The sequence below is a fragment of the Bubalus bubalis genome, chromosome X (genome assembly GCF_019923935.1).
Source record: "Bubalus bubalis isolate 160015118507 breed Murrah chromosome X, NDDB_SH_1, whole genome shotgun sequence".
NCBI classification, from domain to species: domain Eukaryota; kingdom Metazoa; phylum Chordata; class Mammalia; order Artiodactyla; family Bovidae; genus Bubalus; species Bubalus bubalis.
In genome coordinates this window covers 138,250,831-138,258,975 of record NC_059181.1, presented here as the reverse complement: position 1 = coordinate 138,258,975, position 8,145 = coordinate 138,250,831, and the positions used below count along the sequence as shown (strand labels likewise).

The window sequence follows — 8,145 nt, the reverse complement described above, 5'->3', positions numbered from 1 at the left end:
GATAATGATAAAGGAAAGGTGTGCTTTCAAGGTTTGGGGTTAACCAATTATTAATAAGTGCCACAGCAGGAGCTCTCTGTTATCCAAAAATCTTTGACAAATTACTGTCTCAACATTCAATCCAGCTACTAATAATTATAAGCTTCCTTCAAGTGTTTAAATAAGCAAAAATAAGTTATCATGTATGGAACATCACTGGAATTATATAAACGAGAATGTTAATAGATAACATTAACACTCAGCACTCAGTGAACAGAAACTCTACACAAAGTCAAAATGGGACGATTACCAGCAGAATCAACTCTGACACAGTTCAGTTCAGTTCAGTCACTCAGTCGTGTCCGACTCTTTGTGACCCCGTGGACCACAGCACGCCAGACTTCCCTGTCCATCACCAACTCCCGGAGCTTGCTCAAACTCATGTCCATCGAGTCCGTGATGCCATCCAGCCATCTCATCCTCTGTCGTCCCCTTCTCCTTCTGCCTTCAATCTTTCCCAGCATCAGGGTCTTTTCCAGTGAGTCAGCTCTTCGTATCAGATGGCTGGAAAAGGGAATGGCAAACCACTTAGTAGTCTTGCCTTGAGAACCCCATGAACAGCACGAAAAGGCAAAAGGATATGACACTGAAAGATGAACTCTGACACAGGCCAAATTGAAATGCTAACGCAAGTCACCTACTGAACCAGGCTCAGGCTGCAGAATGAGGTACAACACTGACCACTACTTAGTGCCACAGACCATTCCAACATGAGTAAAGACAGAACCTTGACACTGGCTAAAGTCAGAAACTGCACCTTGAACTACTCTGGCCAAATATGCACCCCCAATCCTGCTCACATTCATAGTTGACATCTGGCCACAAACTATACTCTAATACTGTCCATAGACGAAATGCTCACTTTGGTCTGAGACAAAACTAGGGCTCATCAAAGTTAATATCCTAACATGGCAACAGATAGTATAAAACTAAGACACTGCCTGTGTATTAACAACGGCCACAGACTGAGGCCTAAAGCTGGGCCAAAACTAAACTCTAATTGGAGCTTTACCTGATGAAAGACTGAACATAAATCCTGTTCAAATTCTTATTAGCTCTTCCCCAGGCAATACAATTGACAGGAACCGTAACCCCTGACAGAGCTATGATATGGCCTTTACCGATTTCCAAACCTAGAAATAACAGTGATTCCAATACTGACTAAAAACTAAAGTGAAACCTTGAGCTGAGCCCTAACCGTGGCTGTGATCTGTCTAAGGTTAAGCCACAGGCTGAGCCCTAATACTAATCTTAGAATAAGGCCTCTCTTATATAAACTACACCCTAATACTGGCTAAAATTTGGACCCAAATAGTGTACCTTGTCTTCACAATGAGTATAATCCAGGCCACACTGGACTAAGGAGCCTCACAGTGAGCTTTCATGCCAGTCAGAAATACGTTCTGATCTTTGTCACAGATAGAACCATGGCTTTAACACTGGAGCCTAACACTGATAACAGGCTGAGTCCTAAACTTGCTTCCATGGTCCTCTAACCATGGATCCACACTGACTCGTTAAGACAGCAACAGATCAAGTAAGCCTTCACCTAAGCCGAAGATTGAAGCCAAACACATTCCACATTATAAACCTGAACCCTGGCCATGACTTCAACTGTACACTGGCTCTTAAGCCTTAACCTTGGCCTACCAATTGATCTATAAATCCAGCCAGACTGATTTCCAAAGGGTCACTATTTCACAAATTCGTCTTCTTCTGTGTGTGTGTATGTTAGTCACTCAGTTGTGTCCAACTCTTTGCAACCCTATGCACTGTAACCCACCAGGCTCCTCTGTCCAATGAATTCAGGCAAGAATAGTGGAGTGGATTGCCATTCCCTTCTTCAGGGGATCTCCCACCCAAGGATCAAAGCTGGGTCTCCCGCATTGCAGGCAGATCCTTTACCATCTTCCCTGGTGGCTCAGATGGTAAAGCCTGCAATGCTGGAACCCCGGGTTCAATTCCTGGGTTGGGAAGATCCCCTGGAGAAGGAAATGGCAACCCACTCCAGTACTCTTGCCTGGAAAATTCCATGGACCAAGGAGCCTGGTAGGCTATAGTCCATGGGGTCACAAAGAGTTGGACACGACTGAGTGACTTCACTTTCACTTTCTATACCCAAGCATTCTTTCCTAGGTACATTTTCAAGCATACATTCTATGAACAACAGGTCAAGAAGAGTCCCACCTTTGTATGTGTAAACACACATACACACACATTACAATTAGCATTGTAGAAATATTAACTGTCACTACTTTTTTTTTTTTTTTGGCTGCACCCTTTAGCTTGTAGGATCTTAGTTCCCTGACCAGGGATTGTACCTGGGGCCCCAGCAATGAGAGTTCAGAAGTGCAGAGTCTTAACTACTGGACTGCCAGGGAATTTCACTGCTATTTATTTTAATTATTAATCTTATTTATTGATAGTTTCCCCCTATTAGAATGTAAGTTCCAAAGGGAAGGGATATGGTCTGGGTTTTGCCCCCACCCCCATTCCTCTATTCCCAACATCTAGAATTGTACCTGGAATGTTGTAGGTATTCAATAAATATTTGTTGAATGGATGAATGAATAGTTCCTTGTTACTCTTCTGTCCTTTTATTTAACCTCTCTGTACAATATTCCAGTGCTTCTACTTTGTTTTCTGTTGGTTCAACTATCAGGCCATTCCTTCTCAGCTTCTTTTGAAGGCACATCTTTCTCTACCTACTACTTGAATATGGTTATTTTCTAGGGTTCCATACTTAATCTTGGAGAAGGCAATGGCAACCCACTCCAGTACTCTTACTGGAAAATCCCATGGACGGAGGAGCCTGGAAGGCTGCAGTCCATGGGGTTGCTGAGGGTCAGACACGACTGAGTGACTTCACTTTCACTTTTCACTTTCATGCATTGGAGAAGGAAATGGCAACCCACTTCAGTGTTCTTGCCTGGAGAATCCCAGGGACTGGGGAGCCTGGTGGGCTGCCGTCTATGGGGTCGCACAGAGTCGGACACGACTGGAGTGACTTAGGAGTAGCAGTCATACTTAATCTTTGTCCTTTTAAAATTACCATTCTAAGCATTCCGTAAAATTCAATTCATATTTATGTATTTAATTACCATCTATTATTGATGTCTCCCAAATGTCTAGTTCTAACTCAGACCTCTCTCCTGCACTTCAGATCTACATTTCCTTAGAGCCTATGAGGCATCTCTACACAAATATTCCAGAGATTCCTCAAATTTTTAAATGTCCTATACCCCACAAAACTTGCAACTCTTTCTGGGGTCCCTAATCTCAATGAATGGTAGGTTCACTCTTTCACATCAGAACCTGAGAGTCATAATGGATGCCTTCCTTTTCCTCCCTTTTCATATTCATGCATGCATGCTAAGTAACTTCAGTCGTGTCCGACTCTATGTGACCCTATGGACAGCAGCCCACCAAGCTCCTCTGTCCACAGGATTCTCCAGGCAAGAATACTGGAGTGGATTGCCATTTCCTTCTCAAATTCTTGAAATTTCATGTTCAAATTATCACCAAATCCAACTGATCATATCATTTTCCTTGCTTAAAATCCTTTGATGGTTCTTTAGTGCTTTCAGGTTATATTGTGAACTCATTAGAATGGCCCTCTATTACTGCCCCATCTAGTTCCCGCAGTATCAAAATTTTTTGTTGTTTTTTGCACTCTCTCACATCCTTATTCCTGTGTATGATTAACCTCCTTGCCCCAAAGCTGACAAATATCTTACCGGTTCTCCAAGGCTCATCATTCAAGCATTGCTTTCTCCAGAAATGGAATGAGTTCTTCCTCTTCTATGGTCCTACAGAACCCTATCTAGAACCTTTTAGAGTACTCTGTACATTGTATAGTCTATCTCTCTTCTTAGATCATGAGGTACTTCAGAGGAAGGACTATTTTCCAATTCTGTAGCAATTGGGCCAGTCCAGGGCCTTGCACAAAGCAGTTTGCTGAATACATTTTTGAGTCTATTAAATCATCTTCTTTCTTCATGTCACTTTAAAAAATTTTAGGCAAGTATCTGAGCAAAATGCAATTCCTCTTTCTTTGCTTTCGTTTCATTTGTGAGTCAAAAAGTTGTCATCAGTGAAATTGTAGTAACCCAATCCTAATGATCCATTCAGCTACAAGGATTCATCTCTAACAAAGAAAGCAGAAGTCAAAAGTGAGGAGTGAAATTAGTCCTAATAGGCCATTTTCTTCTGATGTACTCTGCATATAAGTTAAATAAGCAGGGTGACAATATACAGCCTTGACGTACTCCTTTTCCTATTTGGAACCAGTCTGTTCCATGTCCAGTTCTAACTGTTGCTTCCTGACCTGCATACAGATTTCTCAAGAGGCAGGTCAGGTGGTCTGGTATTCCCCTCTCTTAAAGAATTTTCCACAAATTCTTCTAGAAAATTCTTTATTTTCTAGAAGAATTTTTTTTTTTTTGGGGGGGGGGGGCTCCAAAATCACTGCATATGGTGACTGCAGCCATGAAATTAAAAGATGCTTACTCCTTGGAAGAAAAGTTATGACCAACCTAGACAGCATATTAAAAAGCAGAGACATTACTTTGCCAATAAAGGTCCATCTAGCCTCAGCTATGGTTTTTCCAGTAGTCATGAATGGATGTGAGAGTTGGACTATAAAGAAAGCTGAGTGCCAGAGAATTGATGCTTTTGAACTGTGGTGTTGGAGAAGACTCTTGCGCGTCCCTTGGACTGCAAGGAGATCCAACCAGTCCATCCTAAAGGAAACCAGTCCTGAATATTTATTGGAAGGAATGATGTTGATACTTTGGCCACCTGATATGAAGAACTGACTCATTGGAAAAGACCATGATGCTGGAAAAGATCGAAAGCAGGAAGAGAAGGGGACAACAGAGGATGAGATGGTTGGATGGCATCATCGACTCAACGGACATGAGTTTGACTAAACTCAGGGAGTTGGTGATGGATAGGGAGGCCTGGCATGCTGCAGTCCATGGGGTCGCAAAGAGTCGGACACGACTGAGCGACTGAACTGAACTGACTGACTGAAACCATTTTCTCCAACCTTTTAATCACTTGAAAGTGTTTAGGTTTCCCCTTGTATTCCTTTATCTACCTCCTTTAGCCTTTTTTTTTTTTTTTTAGTAAAAAGATAATTTCGTAAAGAAATATACAGTTATTTTTTATTATTCAAGTTGTATATTTGCTCTAAACTGTTGCATTACACCGATGGATGTGGCCTCTGTTCTTCACAGCATGACTTCATTATAGGTTAAACAGGTGTCTTATGGCTGGCTTTGAGGTCATTAATGGCTCAGATGGTAAAGCATCTGCCTGCAATGCCGGAGACCAGGGTTCGACTCCTGGGTCAGGAAGATCCCCTGGAGAAGGAAATGACAATCGAAGTCAAGTGGGCCTTAGAAAGCATCACTACGAACAAAGCTAGAGGAGGTGATGGAATTCCAGTTGAGCTATTTCAAATCCTGAAAGATGATGCTGTGAAAGTGTTGCACTCAATATGCCAGCAAATTTGGAAAACTCAGCAGTGGCCACAGGACTGGAAAAGGTCAGTTTTCATTCCAATCCCAAAGAAAGGCAATGCCAAAGAATGCACAAACTACCGCACAATTGCACTCATCTCACACGCTAGTAAAGTAATGCTCAAAGTTCTCCAAGCCAGGTTTCAGCAATATGTGAACCGTGAACTTCCTGATGTTCAAGCTGGCTTTAGAAAAGGCAGAGGAACCAGAGATCAAATATCCAACATCCGCTGGATCATCGAAAAGGCAAGAGAGCTCCAGAAAAACATCTATTTCTGCTTTATTGACTATGCCAAAGCCTTTGACTGTGTGGATCACAATAAACTGTGGAAAATTCTGAAAGAGATGGGAATACCAGACCACCTGATCTGCCTCTTGAGAAATCTGTATGCAGGTCAGGAAGCAACAGTTAGAACTGGACATGGAACAACAGACTGGTTCCAAATAGGAAAAGGAGTACGTCAAGGCTGTATATTGTCACCCTGCTTATTTAACTTATGTGCAGAGTACATCATGAGAAACGCTGGGCTGGAACAAGCACAAGCTGGAATCAAGATTGCTGGGAGAAATATCAATAACCTCAGATATGCAGATGACACCACCCTTATGGCAGAAAGTGAAGAGGAACTCAAAAGCCTCTTGATGAAAGTCAAAGTGGTGAGTGAAAAAGTTGGCTTAAAGCTCAACATTCAGAAAACGAACATCATGGCATCTGGTCCCATCACTTCATGGGAAATAGATGGGGAAACCGTGGAAATAGTGTCAGACTTTATTTTTCTGGGCTCCAAAATCACTGCATATGGTGACTGCAGCCATGAAATTAAAAGACGCTTACTCCTTGGAAGAAAAGTTATGACCAACCTAGATAGCACATTCAAAAGCAGAGACATTACTTTGCCAACAAAGGTTTTTCTAGTCAAGGCTATGGTTTTTCCTGTGGTCATGTATGGATGTGAGAGTTGGACTGTGAAGAAGGCTGAGCGCTGAAGAATTGATGCTTTTGAACTGTGGTGTTGGAGGAGACTCTTGTCAGTCCCTTGGACTGCAAGGAGATCCAACCAGTCCATTCTGAAGGAGATCAGTCCTGGGATTTCTTTGGAAGGAATGATGCTAAAGCTGAAACTGCAGTACTTTGACCACCTCATGCGAAGAGTTGACTTATTGGAAAAGACTCTGATGCTGGGAGGGATTGGGGGCAGGAGGAGAAGGGGACGACAGAGGATGAGATGGCTGGATGGCATCACTGACTCGATGGACATGAGTCTGGGTGAACTCCGGGAGTTGGTGATGGACAGGGAGGCCTGGCGTGCTGCAATTCATGGGGTCGCAAAGAGTCGGACACGACTTAGCGACTGAACTGAACTGAACCAGCACTCTTGCTTAGCTTCAATTATTGCAGGAAAAAGCCAATTCTGACTGCATGTTGGAAGTATTTCTTTGACTTGATTTTGGTTGCTTTTGTTATCATAATCATACATAATGGCCTATCTCAGAGAATCCTGCCCCTCTGCCTAACTGTTACTAAAGTGCCTTTGTTCAGAACCCTGTCCACCTGTAGATGGCAGGAAGGAAGAAATTAACCAATTCCCTGCCTGAGGCTTGCCATTCTAGGAGATATTTGCAAAATTAAAAGCCTTTTTACTTTGTCTCCTCACTTCCCCCAGCTCTGTTCTAAAACAGAACCTGGCATCCAGACCCAGATAATATGGTTATTTGAGACATTACTCTGCCATCTCCTTGGTCAGCCAACTCTCCAAATACAGTCTTATTCCTTGCTTCAACACCTCATCTCTGATTCATCAGCCCGTCCAGCAGGTAGTAGAGAAAGCTTGGACTCGATAACACAAGTCACATTTCTATGCCTGTTGTGACACCATTTCCAAGGGAAAAAATATGGCTCCCAATTAGAAACAAATACACATTTCCAGAAACTTTAAAGTGATACTAATGATGGTTCACACAGAACACATTTTGACAATTTTAAAGGACGAGTCAAAATCCTTAGCTTATCAGAGTATAAATAACATTTTGCAAAAATCCACTGAATCATTTTGATATATGGCAAAACCAATACAATATTGTAAAGTTAAATAAAATAAAATTTAAAAAAAAAATGAGAATTTCAAACTGCGATGACGTGTTTGCAACCCCCCCCGCCCCCCCCCCCCCCCCCGCATGCCAGGAGCTCAACGAACAGTAAAATCAATCTAGAACCTTTAGCTGACCCACAAGCACAACCGCATACCCCAAGAAGGGCGATTCTGTAAGACAGCACATTTCAAACTACAACATCCAGAACACTGTCCTCAACCCGAAACTCTGGGGACAATAGGAACCAGGGGAGGGGGCTGGCGGAGGGGAGGAACTCTGGGTACATAAAAAGAACGGTCTCGACTTCATCTCCCACAATCCTGTCTTCACTAGAGTCTCTCCGCCAATGTCAGTATTGGATTCCACCCCCTCCACCAGGAAGAACAGCCTCCAACGACCTCAAACTACATTTCCCAGGAGGACATGGGCTCGGGCCTGCGGCTCCCCGGGTGACCAGTAGCCAATAGGAGACACCTCAGCGGCTGCAGCG

At 42.9% G+C, this 8,145-nt stretch overlaps 1 long non-coding RNA gene across 1 annotated transcript; it reads right to left on the bottom strand.

Moving 5' to 3' along the window:
• Window positions 1–484: 484 nt before the first annotated feature.
• On the bottom strand, window positions 485–8,142 carry LOC123331973. The gene is made up of 3 exons (XR_006548783.1): window positions 7,810–8,142; window positions 3,777–4,186; window positions 485–543 (listed from the first exon to the last, which is right to left on the bottom strand). It is a non-coding gene; the product is annotated as an uncharacterized LOC123331973 (long non-coding RNA).
• Window positions 8,143–8,145: the final 3 nt, after the last annotated feature.